We start from the raw sequence: 14,268 nt of genomic DNA on the forward strand, positions 1-14,268 counted from the left end.
TGAAGTTGTATGCCTTTGATCAGCTTTCATAGTGTTAACTGAGCAGTCATCATTTTTCTCAACCTTTACTATCTTGAATAGTGTTGAATCTTTAATTCTGAAAGCACGCACACACCACCCACATTTTTCATTATTGCATTTCAAAGAATATCTTGTTGAGCTTGATCTAACAACCGTGAATTCAAAATGTCGTTTAATTGCTATATTCAAAAAACAGTTAATTATACTCTTCTTTTTGTCAAATATTGATCCCACTTTTATTTCATCTAACGAAGCATTTTCTCTCAATATTGTAGTTGGGGATTCTTTTTGTTTTGACTTTGACCTTCGTCTAGTTGGTTGAGTAGAGGATTTTTCAGCAACTTCTTCAATTACTGGTGCACTCTCTAAGACTTGAATACCCAAAGCTTGTTGGTTGTCAATCTCTATAATGCTTTGTCCTTCCACTTGAATAGAATAAAATGTTTGAAGCACCTCTTCAATTATTGGTTCAGGTTCAACCACATCTATTTCTATTATCTGTTGGCATTTGTCTTAATTGTCTTGTTGAGTTTCTATGTTGACATGTTCAAAGGTGCTTGTAGAGCCAAAATCTCTTTCCGAAACATCAACAATCAAACGACAACCCTTGAAGAGTGAATGACTTTTTAGTAACTCTATACATGTGTGAAGATCTAAATCTTTGGATACAAGCATTCCCTTGTGTGTTCCCAGGTTGATATCAAACCATATCATTGCTTCAAACTTGTCTCTATCCAATTCAATAACTTCAAAGACCTGGTTGACGAAATCTTCAAATCGAATTGCCTCAGGTACTAGAATAAGCTTTGTTTGATGATCCAAATACTTATAGTTTGCGGTCCATCTTCCATTGAAAGCAACTATAATACATATTGTATCCATCCTGCAAGTCAAGAAAAGGGGAAATTCAGGACACTATGTCCTTAATATTTACACAGTAGTCATGAAGTTAAGGACACGATGTCCTAAACTTTATCAATACAAGTTGCAAATATAGGAAACTTTGTCCTTAATATTTACACAACAGTCATGAAGTTAAGGACATGATGTCCTAAACTTTATCAATACAAGTTGCAAATACAGGACACTTTATCCTTAATATTTTACATAGAAGTCATGAAGTTAAGGACATGATGTCCTAAACTTTATCAATACAAATTGCAAATACAGGATACTTTGTCCTTAATATTTACACAACAGTCATGAAATTAAGGACACGATGTCCTAAACTTTATTAATACAAGTTGCAAATACAGGACACTTCATCCTTAATATTTACACAACAGTCATGGAGTTAAGGACACGATGTCCTAAACTTTATCAATACAAGTTGCAAATATAGGACACTTTGTCCTTAATATTTACACAGCAGTCATAAAGTTAAGGACACGATATCCTAAACTTTATCAATACAAGTTGTAAATACATGAAACTTTATCAATACAATGCAATCCAGAAAAGGAAAATAAAAATATCAAATCCCTTGCATTTTTTTATCCAATAACCAAATAAAAATTCACACAAACACACAAAAATATATAGAGATATCTAAAATTTTAGAATTACTGTAATTTTATGGTGAAATTTGGATGAGAAAGTTGAATTCTCTAGTTTGAAATAGGAGGAGAAAGGCTTTTGTAATTTGGACGATCAAAGGTTTATGCAGCAGGTAAAGTTTGAGCGAAGGTTTCTCTCTAAACTCTCTGCATGTAAATAAGCTGAGTGAAGGAGCGTAGGTTTTAGCGAAATTATTATAGCAGAGGGGTATTTTCGTTCAGGCGGGTAAAAGTTTATTAAAGTAGTGGCTAAAGACTAAAGACTAAAGACATTTTAAACAGTGACTTAAAAGTAAATACATCTCTTATTAGTGGCTAACTGTACACTTCCCCCAACCTAAACACCTCAATTGAGCAGACAGGTTTGGATTTGCAGAGTTATTAATGCCCATTAATCTTTTTATGTTTTCGTATAACTAGTTTCTAGAGAAGAATTGTCAAGAAAACCTTCAAAAAACTTGAATTGGCCATGTGATCTCCTATTTTTTTTCTCAATTTCTTTTGGGTTGGAAAATGACTAAATGAGTGGGTTAAGGTGTTATGGGCCTTTTTAATATTTTTAAAACTTGTGGGTCACCTATTAAAGTTTGAAAACCCTTATTTCACCTAAATTTTCTGTCAGTTTCTCTTTTTACTCTCTACTCTCTATTTTTTCTCTCACTCAACCCCCTCGACCACGGTGATTTTCGACGGCATCCGACAAGAATCAAGCTTCGATTTTGGATGGAATCGTCTCTATAGACCCAACAAGCACTGTATAGTTCCTCAAAACTTGTCAATTTTGGTAAATCCTAAATTCCTTTTTTTTTTCTTTTTCTATTTCTTACATTTGTGATCTGGGATTTTGTAGAGGGATTCGTTCATGTGCATGTTCAAGTTCGATTGAGTTGTGTATAACCATATCTTATACGGCGTGAGTGATTATATTTGCTTCTTGGACTACCTCTGGGCTCTGTATTTTAGATTTTTATCGGACTGACGACCTGATATTTATTGATAAACTTGTGGTCGATTGTCGTCTGGTCATAGTTGTTTGCTGGAATTGGGGTTTATTCTTCTTATTCCGATCATAATTATTAAATGTGACATTGCATATTTGCATGCAGGTAACATGAGGAAGAAATCAATTTCTAAGAATCATACTCCTTCGGCAATGATAGCAATTGCACAGCCTTCAATGCCTCCAAAAAGGAAACGAAATGCAGAAACACAAGAAGCTTCGCCTAGCAAAACAAATGCTGAGCCTTCAAAAATTGCTATCAGGAAACAAAATGTATATACTTCTGAAGCTTCCCCTAGTAAATGAATGCTGATATTTCTAAGAATGATAGGAGAAAAAAGAACAAAGAGCCATCAAAGTCTACCAGTAAAAAGAAGAACAAGATTAAGGTATAGATTAGTTGACGAGGACATACCTGTTAGTAAAACATCTGTTTCAAGGAGTTTAGCATTAGAGGGTGTTGATGAGGAGGAGGAAGAAGACTTGGACATAAATTCAGCACAAACTCAAATGGAAGACCAGATTTTTGAAAAAGTAATTGTCGAAGAAGAAAACGACAGTGATGATGAAGCTTTAGGTGGGGAGGATGATGAAAATAGGGATGCTGCTGCAGAAGAGGATGAAAATGGAGATGTTGCTCAGGAGGTTGATAAAAATGCTAAAGAAAAAGAAGAAAAAGAAGAAAAAGAAGAAGAAGTAGCAGATGATGATGATGATGATGATGATGATGATAATGATAATGATGATGACGATGATAAACAACCTAAAGATGGTGAAGATGAGTTGGAAAGTGAAACACATGGATCAGTTGAAGGTGACCAGGATGCTATATGTAACGACCCAACCGGTCGTTTGAGCATTTGCATTCTGTTCATCTGTTTGGAGTCTTGAGTAGCTTCATATGATGTATTATGACTTGTATGAATCGTTGGTTTTGGTTTTTGGTGATTCGGGATTGATTTGTAAGAATGATTCTTACCTTGGAAGCTTTAAGTTAGAAGAGTTGACTAAGTTTGACTTTTATGTATTTGACCCCAGATCGAAGTTTTGATGGTTTCATTAGGCCCGGATGATGATTTTGGACTTGAGAATATGCCCGGATTTGTATTTGGATGTTTCTTGAAGGTTCTAACATTAATTGGCGAAAGTTGGAAATTTAAAGGTTTGGAAAGTTCATAGGTTTGATTGGGAGTTGACTTTTATGATATCGGGTTCGGATTGTGGTTCCTTCAAAATTGAAATAACTTCGTTATGTCATTTGGGACTTGTGTGCAATTTGAGGTCATTCCGAGTTGATTTGTTGTGGTTGGACACGAGTTTTGAAAGTTCAAAGTTCAAAAGTTTATAAAGTTTGATTTGAGGTGCGATTCATGGTTTTGATATTGTTATGTGAGATTTGAGGACTCGAGTAGGTCAGTGTTATTCTTTGGAACTTGTTGGCATGTTCGGACAGGGTCCTGAGGAGCTCGGGTAAGTTTCGGATGAGTTTCAGATCATTTCAGATGGATATTGTATTGGTGATTGTTGGTGTCACTAGAGAGCATCACGATCGCGAGTTCGCGATCACAAGGAAATTTGGACTGTGCTGTTTTATCTCTTCGCGTCTGCGAGTACTAAATCGCGTTCGCGGAGGCTGTGGAACTGTAGCTTCGTGTTCGCATTGGTGAGGTCGCGTTCGTGCTGGTAAGCTGGGAGCTGATAAATCTTTCTTCGTATCCGCGAGACGCGTTCCCGTAGTGTGGCAGTGCGAACGCGATGGTTCTTCCGCGATCGCGAAGAGTATACATGGGACAACTTATAAAGTACTCTATTTCAAAGGCTTTGTGTAAGGCCCCGTAAATATTTCACCCAGAACCTGGGGTTGTAGAGTGGTGCAAGGCTGAGGTGTTATACTATGTGTGGCAAATTGATAACAACTATTTTGTGCATGTTGTTTTCCACTTGGCAGAGGGTTTGATTCGAATTTACGATAGCAATGTCAGTTTGTATGATGATGGTAAACTAGAAGAACTTGTACAACTCCTCACACTCATGATGCCTAGGATTTTGATGAAAACATGTCAGGTTATAGGCTTAGGCCAAGATGTGCTTACAAAGAAATGGTCCTGGGAGTGTATTATGGATGTGCCATCCATTCAGCAAAGGTAAATTAAATGTGTCATCCATTATGTTTTACTCATTTTTCTAGTTTCTTTAATAACTAATTGTGTCTTTGATTAATGTAGTAAAATCAGTGGAGCATATCCAGTGAAAGTCATTGACTTCCTCCTAACTGATATGCTAATGGTGTAGCTTAATGACAAGCGGATGGAGTTGTTCAGGAAAACATTTACAGTGGATATCTTCAGGAGAAGGATGGACCCTTCTTATTTTTATTAGTGTAATTTATGTTTGAATTGGTCATTGGACAAATTTATTTTGGGTGAACTTGTAGTAGTTTGTGATATTTGCATCTACCTCTATTTAATGAAACTACATTTTTGTTGATTAACTGTTATTACTATAATTTTATTTTGATGTACTTCCTTTTTGTATTACAACAAGCTAGAGATTGCGTAATAGATAATGTGTCTAGTAATAAACTAGCTACTTGGTTGCATAGTAGACAATGGTTCCATCAACAAACTAGCCACTTGGTTGCGTAATAGACACTGAGTCCATCAATAAACTAGCTACTTGGTCTCCTAATAGACTCAAAGTCGCATCTAATAACTTCATCAAATATCACATTACATTAGTAGAACATCACATGATCCAAAAGACTTCCAACAAAATAAACTTACAATAATTAAACTATTCCTACCAACAACAAACCAATGTTCCTTCTCACTTTATCATCCAAGCTGCCACGAATACAACAACGACGCACAAGAGCATAACCGACTTATTCAGCCTCATTTCATTCATCTTAACCATCCCTCCAACATAATCCTTTACAGGAATATGCCCTGCTTCCAGTGCAATCCCTCCTTCATCATCATGTTCCTCATGAACATCTATTGCTAATATATTTTTAAATTCAGCTACCTTCATCTACAGAACAATTTTTCACTCTTAAGAGTGTCCTTTTCACATCAAAATACTGATAAAGTCAACAATCCTTGGATCTAGAAGATCATCATCCCATCCCCAAAATTGACATGTTTTACCTATCGAATGAAATGGGAAAAATAATTTATTAGTAAAATTGAATCCCTAAAATTAAAAGGGGTGAATTTATGAAATTTATATTACCTTAGGTTTGGAACATTTTGAGAATCACCTACCAGCATTCACCCGGAGTTGTAACTGTGAATTGGCTGGTAGCCATGCCGCAGTGACAATTCTTTCTCGACCCTTGACTCTTTTTCTTCAATTGTTTGAGTATTGTTTTTCAGAAGTAAAAATTAGGGTTGAAATGTGAACAATTTTATTTTGAGATGGCCAGTCAAAAGGATAATAGTGGGTAATTTTAAATGGGTCAAAAATATATTTGATTAGGGATAGGCCATGTGGGAATATTTTAATTCTTGAACAGCACGAGCTGTCTTCCATCAACCACTAGTCACTGATAAACCCCTTTAATGGTCTATAAACCCTGAACCCTAACCCTAACCATGAACCCTAACCCTGAACATTTAGCATAAATCAATAGATTTCCTTAATTGGCGAGTGTCAATTTTAGGTTGCGTCCTCAACTCTTACTGTGGTCGAGGATAAACTAATGGTCGAGAATTCACTTAAATAAGGATTACACCATGTTCGACCTTGGTTTTTTTGATTTTATAGCATTTAAACATCTTATTAATCATCATGAAACATTTAAAGTTATTATACTTGTCAGTGTATTTCATACCATTAAGAGTTGGTCATTCTAGAACATGTAACAACTCAAGAAGTAAGACCTCTAAGTATAAGAGTATTGTCCAGTGAAGTGTTGTCAACAAGCAATACCTCTAAGTAGATGAATATTGTGTATTGAATATTGGGCTGTAATATCAACATGTGTTGATATTAAGTAAGGTTTTGATCGATTATAATAGGTAATTAGTCTTCAAATTGCATACATTGCCTGAACATTATGTTGTAATAATGGTCAATGTCTATACAATGAAAGTTGTGTTAATCAATTATCGGCTTAGGTTAATACCGATATAATTGATACGTAATACTAATCCATTTTATCCAATTCAAAGTTTGCAATTTGATGAATTAGTAAAACTTTAAGTTATTCACAAACAATTGTCATTTTTTTTTATTAATGTAACTAAATTAATACTTCACACTAACGAACAACTAACAATCGATGACCTACCCTTATGCATGTCCAATTTAAGATTGATATACAGTTCTTAATTCTTTACAATAAAATTATATTGGATTATATTTATAATGAATTATAGACCACCAGTGGGGTAGACTATGTATTGTAGGTTTATTCAGCAATTCTTGTGAAATGTTTGCAATTTATTGGCAGAAAATTTAAATATTCGAAATACTCTATAATTTATATCCCCTGAGTTATATTTTTCGATTGGAGCCTCTTTATTTCAATTTGGTTTTTTTTTTTTGCAATTAAGTATTCTCAATTGGAAAAATAATACAAGGCAAAAAATAAATAAAAAAAAAGAATATATATATATATATATATATATATATATATATATATATATATAATATTAATTAAACTCCCTTAACAACAATATATATTTTTTTGCATAAACTTATGAAAAATAATTTAAAAACTACAGGGGGAGAAGGATCACTGGGAGGAGAATTTGGAGGACTAACATGGTGGTTAATATTTGCATCAGCCCTACGAAGGAGAATTTGCAACATGCGTGCGATACAGTGAATGTTCCTCTCTTGCCTCACCATGTCTTCTTGGATCTCTCGGATGAGCCTATCCAGTGATTCCCTAATGAAAATTGCGTCCATGCTTGGTCTTGGCCTCGGAGGCATTTCTCTGTTAAGTGATTGGGCTATTTGTTTACACTGATTTATTTGGAATAATGATGAATAAATTTTTCCATCAGATCTAGTGTATTTATAGGCGGAATTTGACACTATATGGCACCTTTCCATATGTGTAACGATCCGGCCGGTCGTTTCGAGAGTTATATCCCCGTTTCTCCCATTTCTGCTTTTTTATGTGTTATTTAGCTGTATTGTGTTGTATCGGGTTGGTTGGTTCGGGTTCGGAGTGGTTTCGGAGTGGAATGAGGCACTTAGTCTCTAAAGTAGAAGCTTAAGTTGAAAAAGTCAACCGGATATTGACCTATGTGTAAACGATCTCGGATTTGAATTTTTATGGTTCTGTTAGCTCCGTTAGGTGATTTTGGACTTAGGAGTGCGTCCGGAATGTGATTTGGAAGTCCGTAGTGGAATTAGGATTGAATTGGAAATTTGGCGATTTTCGGTCGACAGTGAAATATTTGATATCGGGGCGGGAATGGATTTCCGGAAATTGGAGTAGGTTCGTGGTGTCATTTGTGACGTGTGTGTAAATATTGAGGTCATTCGGACGTGGTTTGGTAAGTTTCGGCGTTGTTTGTCGAATTCGGAAGATTTAAAGTTCTTAGGCTTGAATCCGAGGGTAATTTGGTGTTTTGATGTTGTTTGGAGTGATTCGAAGGTTCGACTAAGTTTGTACGTTGATATATGACTTGTTGGTATTTTTGGTTGAGGTCCCGAGGGCCTCGGGCGTGTTTTGGATGGTCGACAGATTGGTTTTTGGTGTTTGAGAGCTGCTGGTGTGAATTCTACTGGTGTTTCTGCACCTGCGGAAGGGGAGTCGCAGGTGCGGTTGGGAAGTTTGCAGGTGCGAGAAGTTTGTCGCATCTGCGAGTCCGCAAGTACGAGACTTGGAGCGCAGATGCGGAAAATGGGAGGCCAAGGCTGGAGCGCAGGTGCGGAGGATTGGCCGCACCTGTGAGCCCTGGGCGCAGGTGCGGAGGCTGAAGAATTAAGTGCATTTTGCAGGAGTGGAAATTTGACCGCAGGCATGAAGAATTGGCCGCAGGTGTGAAAAGCCTGGGCAGATAGTATAAATTGCACAGTTTGTGAATTTTGGTCCATTCTACACCATTTTCAGTCGGTTTTGAAGCTTTTGGGAGTGATTCTGAAGAGGGATTCAAGGGGATATCAGTGAGGTAAGTTGCTTGAGCCCTAATACTCGTATATATGGTGATTTTCCGTTGCTTAATCATGTAATTAGTGGAAATTAGGGGTGAAAATGAGGGGTTAGGTCTTGGAATTTTGGAGAGTTTGATTTAAGGATTTGAGGGACCAAATGAGGTCAGATTTTGAAAAATTTTATATGTCTGGACTCGTGCGTAAATGGGCTTTCTAGGTTTGTAAATTTTGTTGGATTTTGAGACGTGGGCCCGGGAGCCGGGTTTGAACCGATTTCGGGTTTTGGTCTAATTTGATAGTTTTTCTTATGGAATTCATTCCATTAGTGTATATTGATGGTATTGTACAGATTGTGAATAAATTCGGAGCATTTGGAGGCCGAGTCGAGAGGGAAGAGCATCGCGGGGGCAGAGATTTGACCAGTTTGAGGTAAGTAACGATTGTAAATCTAGTCTTGAGGGTATGAAACCCCAGATTTCGTATCATTCTACTTTTTTGAGGTGACGTACATGCTAGGTGAGGAGCGTGTGGGCGTGCACCATTGGGGATTGTGACTTGGTCCGTCCCGTAGCAACTGTAAAGTTGCATATTTTGTTGAAACTATATGATACTTATGAGTTTTAGAAATGAGTTTCTATAAATTGGGCGGAAAGCCACGTTTGGGCCTTGTGCCAGTGCTGTTTGGACAAGTACAAGTATCCTTTGCCTCGTATTGATGATTTATTTGACCAGCTTCAGGGAGCGAGGGTGTTCTCCAAGATTGATTTGAGGTCCGGTTATCATCAGCTGAAGATTCGGGATTCGGATATTCTTAAGACAGCTTTCAGGACCCGTTATGGCCATTATGAGTTCTTGGTGATGTCTTTTGGGCTGACCAATGCCCCAGCAGCATTTATGCATTTGATGAACAGTGTATTCCAGCCCTATTTGGACTCATTCGTTGTTGTATTCATTGATGACATCCTGGTGTACTTTCGTAGCCAGGAGGAGCACGCACAACATTTGAGGATTCTATTATAGAGATTGAGGGAGGAGAAGCTTTATGCAAAGTTCTCCAAGTGTGAGTTTTGGCTTAGTTCGGTAGCATTCTTGGGACACATGGTGTCCAGTGAGGGTATTTAGGTGGATCCGAAGAAGATAGAGGTGGTGTAGAGTGGCCTAGACCGTCCTCAACCACGGAGATCAGGAGCTTCCTTGGTTTGGCGGGTTATTACCGTCGCTTTGTGGAGGGATTTTCATCTATTGCTTCGCTTTTGACCAAATTGACCCAAAAGGGTGCTTCATTCTGGTGGTCAGACGAGTGTGAGGAAAGCTTTCAGAAGCTCAAGACTGCCTTGACCAAAACTCCAGTGTTAGTTCTGCCATTAGCTTCAGGTTCTTACATCATGTATTGTGATGCCTCGAGGATAGACATTGGTTGTGTTCAGATGCAGGAGGTTAGGGTGATTGCCTATACCTCGCGCCAGTTGAAGACCTATGAGAAAAACTATCCTATCCATGATCTTGAGTTAGCAACCATTGTTACGCCTTGAAGATTTGGAGCCATTATTTGTATGGGGTTCATTGTGAGATCTATACTGATCACCGGAGTCTGCATCATCTGTTTAAGAAGAAGGATCTTAATTTGCATAAGCAGAGATGGTCGGAGCTTCTTAAGGACTATGATATCACTATTTTGTACCATCCGGGGAAGGCCAATGTGGTGGCCGACGCTTTGAGTCACCGGACGGAGAGTTTGGGGAGTTTAGCATATCTTCCAGCAGCAGAGAGACCTTTGGCAATTGATGTTCAGGCCTTAGTGGGCCAGCTTGTGAGATTGGATATTTGGAGCCGAGTCGGGTGTTGGCTTGCGTGGTCTCCAGGTCTTCTCTTTATGACCGTATCAGGGAGCGTCAGTATGATGACCTTCACTTGCTCGTTCTTCAGGACAAGGTTCAAAGGGTTGATGCTAGGGATGTGACTATTGGTGATGAGGGCGTGTTGAGGATGCAGGGCCAGATATATGTGACTAATGTAGATGGGCTTCGGGAGTTGATTCTTGAGAAGGCCCACAACTCGCAGTATTCCATCCATCCAGGTGCCACGAAGATGTACCAGGATTTGAGACAACACTATTGGTGGAGGCGGATAAAGAATGATATAGTTGGGTTTGTAGCTCGGTGTCTCAACTGTCAGCAGGTTAAGTATGAGCATCAGAGACCGGGTGGCTTGCTTCAGAGATTAGAGATCCCAGAGTGGAAGTGGGGGCGGATCACCATGGACTTTGTAGTTGGGCTACCACGGACTTCGAGGAAGTTCGATGCTATTTGGGTGATTGTGGATCGGCTGACCAAGTCCGCGGACTTCATTCCAATTGGTACTACTTACACTTTAGAGCGGTTGACTGAGATTTACATCCGAGAGATTGTTCGCCTGCATGGTGTCCCAGTTTCCATCATTTCAGATAGAGGTACTCAGTTCACATTGCAGTTTTGGAGGGCCGTGCAGCGAGAGTTAGGTACTCAGCTTGAGTTGAGCACAACTTTTCACCCTCAGATGGACGGGTAGTCCGAGTGCACTATTCAGATATTGGAGGACATGTTGCGCGCTTGTGTCATTGACTTTGGGGGTTCATGGGACCAGTTTCTGCCACTCGTGGAGTTTGCATATAACAACAGTTATCAGTCGAGTATTCAGATGGCTCCGTACGAGGCTTTATATGGGAGGAGGTATAGATCTCCAGTTGGATGGTTTGAGCTGGGTGAGGCTAGGCTCTTGGGTACAGACTTGGTCCATGATGCATTAGAAATCGTTAAGAGGGGTAGGATGTAACGACCCGGCCGGTCGTTTCGAGAGTTATAGCCTTGTTTCCCTCATTTCTGCTTCTTTACGTGTTATTTATCTGTATTGTGTTGTATCGGGTTTGTTGGTACGGCTTCGGAGCGGTTTCAGAGTGGAATGAGACACTTAGTCTCTAAAGTAGAAGCTTAAGTTGGAAAAGTCAACCGGATGTTGACCTATGTGTAAACAATCTCAGATTTTAATTTTTATGGTTCTGTTCGCTCCGTTAGGTGATTTTGGACTTAGGAGTGCATCCGGAATGTGATTTGGAGGTCCGTAGTGGAATTAGGCTTGAATTGGCAAATTGGAAATTTGGCGATTTTCGGTCAATAGTGGAAAATTTGATATCGGGGTCGGAATGGATTTCCGGAAGTTGGAATAGGTTCGTGCTGTCATTTGTGATGTGTGTGTAAAATTTGAGGTCATTCGGACGTGGTTTGGTAAGTGTCGGCATTGTTTGTGAAATTCGGAAGATTTGAAGTTCTTAGGCTTGAATCCGAGGGTAATTTGGTGTTTTGATGTAGTTTGGAGTGATTTGAAGTTTTGACTAAGTTTGTATGTTGATATATGACTTGTTGGTATTTTTGGTTGAGGTCCCGAGGGCTTCGGGCGTGTTTCGGGTGGTCGACGGATTGGTTTTTAGTGTTTGAGAGCTGCTGGTGTGAATTCTGCTGGTGTTTTCGCACCTGCGGAAGGGGAGTTCGTAGGTGTGAGGATGCGGGTGCGCTTGGGAAGTTCGTAGGTGCGGACAATGCTGTGCTAGGCAGGATGCGCAGGTGCAAGAAGTCTGTCGCATCTCCGAGTTCGCAGGTGTGAGACTTGGAGCGCAGATGCGGAAAATGGGAGGCCAAGGCTGGATCGCAGGTGCGAAGGATTGGCCGCACCTGCGAGTCCGCAGGTGCGAGGCCTGGGCGCAGGTGCGGAGGCTGAAGAATTAAGTGAGTTATGTAGCTGCGGCGATTTGACCGCAGGTGCAGTCCCGCAGGCGCGAAGAATTGGCCGCAGGTGCGAAATGCCTGGTCAGATAGTATAAATTGCACACTTTGCGAATTTTGGTCCATTCTTCACCATTTTCAGTCGGTTTGGAAGCTTTTGGGAGGTGATTTGAAAGAGGGATTCAAGGGGATATTAGTGAGGTAAGTTGCTTGATCCCTAATACTCGTATATATGGTGATTTCCCGTTGCTTAATTATGTAATTAGTGGAAATTAGGGGGTAAAATGAGGGGTTAGGGATTGGATTTTGGAGAGTTTGATTTAAGGATTTGAGGGACCAAATGAGGTCGGATTTTGATAAATTTTGTATCTATGGACTCGTGAGTGAATGGGCTTTCTAGTTTTGTAAATTTTGTCGGATTTCGAGTCGTGGGCCCGGGGCGGGTTTGAGCCGATTTCGGGTTTTGGTCTAATTTGATAGTTTTTCTTATGGAATCCATTCCGTTAGCATATATTGATGGTATTGTACTGATTGTGAATAGATTTGGAGCATTTGGAGGCCGACTCGAGAGGCAAGAGCATCGCGGGGCAGAGATTTGACCGGTTTGAGGTAAGTAACGATTGTAAATCTAGTCCTGAGGGTATGAAATCCCGAATTTCGTATCATTTTACTATTTTGAGGTGACGCACATGCTAGGTGACGGGCATGTGGGCGTGCACCCTTGGGGATTGTGACTTGGTTCGTCCTGTAGCAACTGTAAAGTTGCATATTTTGGTGAAACTATATGATACTTATGAGTTTTAGAAATGAGTTTCTGTAAATTGGGCGGAATAAAACCACATTTGGGCCTTTTGCCAGTGCTGTTTGGACCCTTAGGGGCCTTTTTCGTACTATCCTCTCACTGTTTTCGATTGAAAATCTATACTCAGTCATGGTTATACCTGTTTACTGCATAACTTAGTCTTTACTACTCTGTTTTGATTCATATAAATGTTGTTTTAGATTGAGTATCCTATTTTTACTGAGAGCCCGAGTGGCTTGAAAGGTTTATGACTGAGTGAGGCCGAGGGCCTTATTTGTGAGGATATTTATGGGATCGGGCTGCACGCCGCAACATGTTTTACTGATTCGTGATTGAAAGAGATCGAGGGCCATATTTGTGAGGATAGCGCTTGGGCTGAAGGAGCCCCTCCGGAGTTTGTACACACCCCTAGTGAGCGCAGGTACCTACTGAGTGCGAGTGCCGAGTGCTGAGTGACTGGGAGGCATGAGAGATGGTGAGGTATGCCCGAGGGGTTGTTTACGAGTGATTGTGAGGTATGCCTGAGGGGCTGTATACGAGTGATTGTGAGGTTTGCCCGAGGGGCTGTATATGAGTGATGTTGCCCGAGTGGCTAATTATGATTTCATTATTGTTCTCACCTTTGCATTGAGCCTTTGTTTGAAAAACTATTGAAAGATGTCTTTAAATGTTTTTACTGGAATTGGATTTAAAAGAGCTGATTTGATTCAAACCCTAGTTTTAAAAGCATGCTGTGTCTTACTGAATTTTTGTGATATGAACTTTACTTGCATTACTGCTCGTCACTACTTCTCAATCTTTATTTACTGTTGTTGCTTACTGAGTTGGCGTAGTCACGTTACTCCCTGTACCTTGTGTGTAGATCCAGGTGTAGCTGGACACGGTAGTGGCTGTTGACTATTCCGGTTGCAGATTTTCTTGGGGATAGCAAGGTAGCTGCCTGGCGATCGCAGCCCTGCTCTTCTCCCTCTTATCTTCTTTTAATTGTATTTAGCTATTTTTCAGACTATGTTAGTCTCG

Source organism: Nicotiana tabacum, chromosome 12 (genome assembly GCF_000715075.1).
Source record: "Nicotiana tabacum cultivar K326 chromosome 12, ASM71507v2, whole genome shotgun sequence".
NCBI lineage: Eukaryota > Viridiplantae > Streptophyta > Magnoliopsida > Solanales > Solanaceae > Nicotiana > Nicotiana tabacum.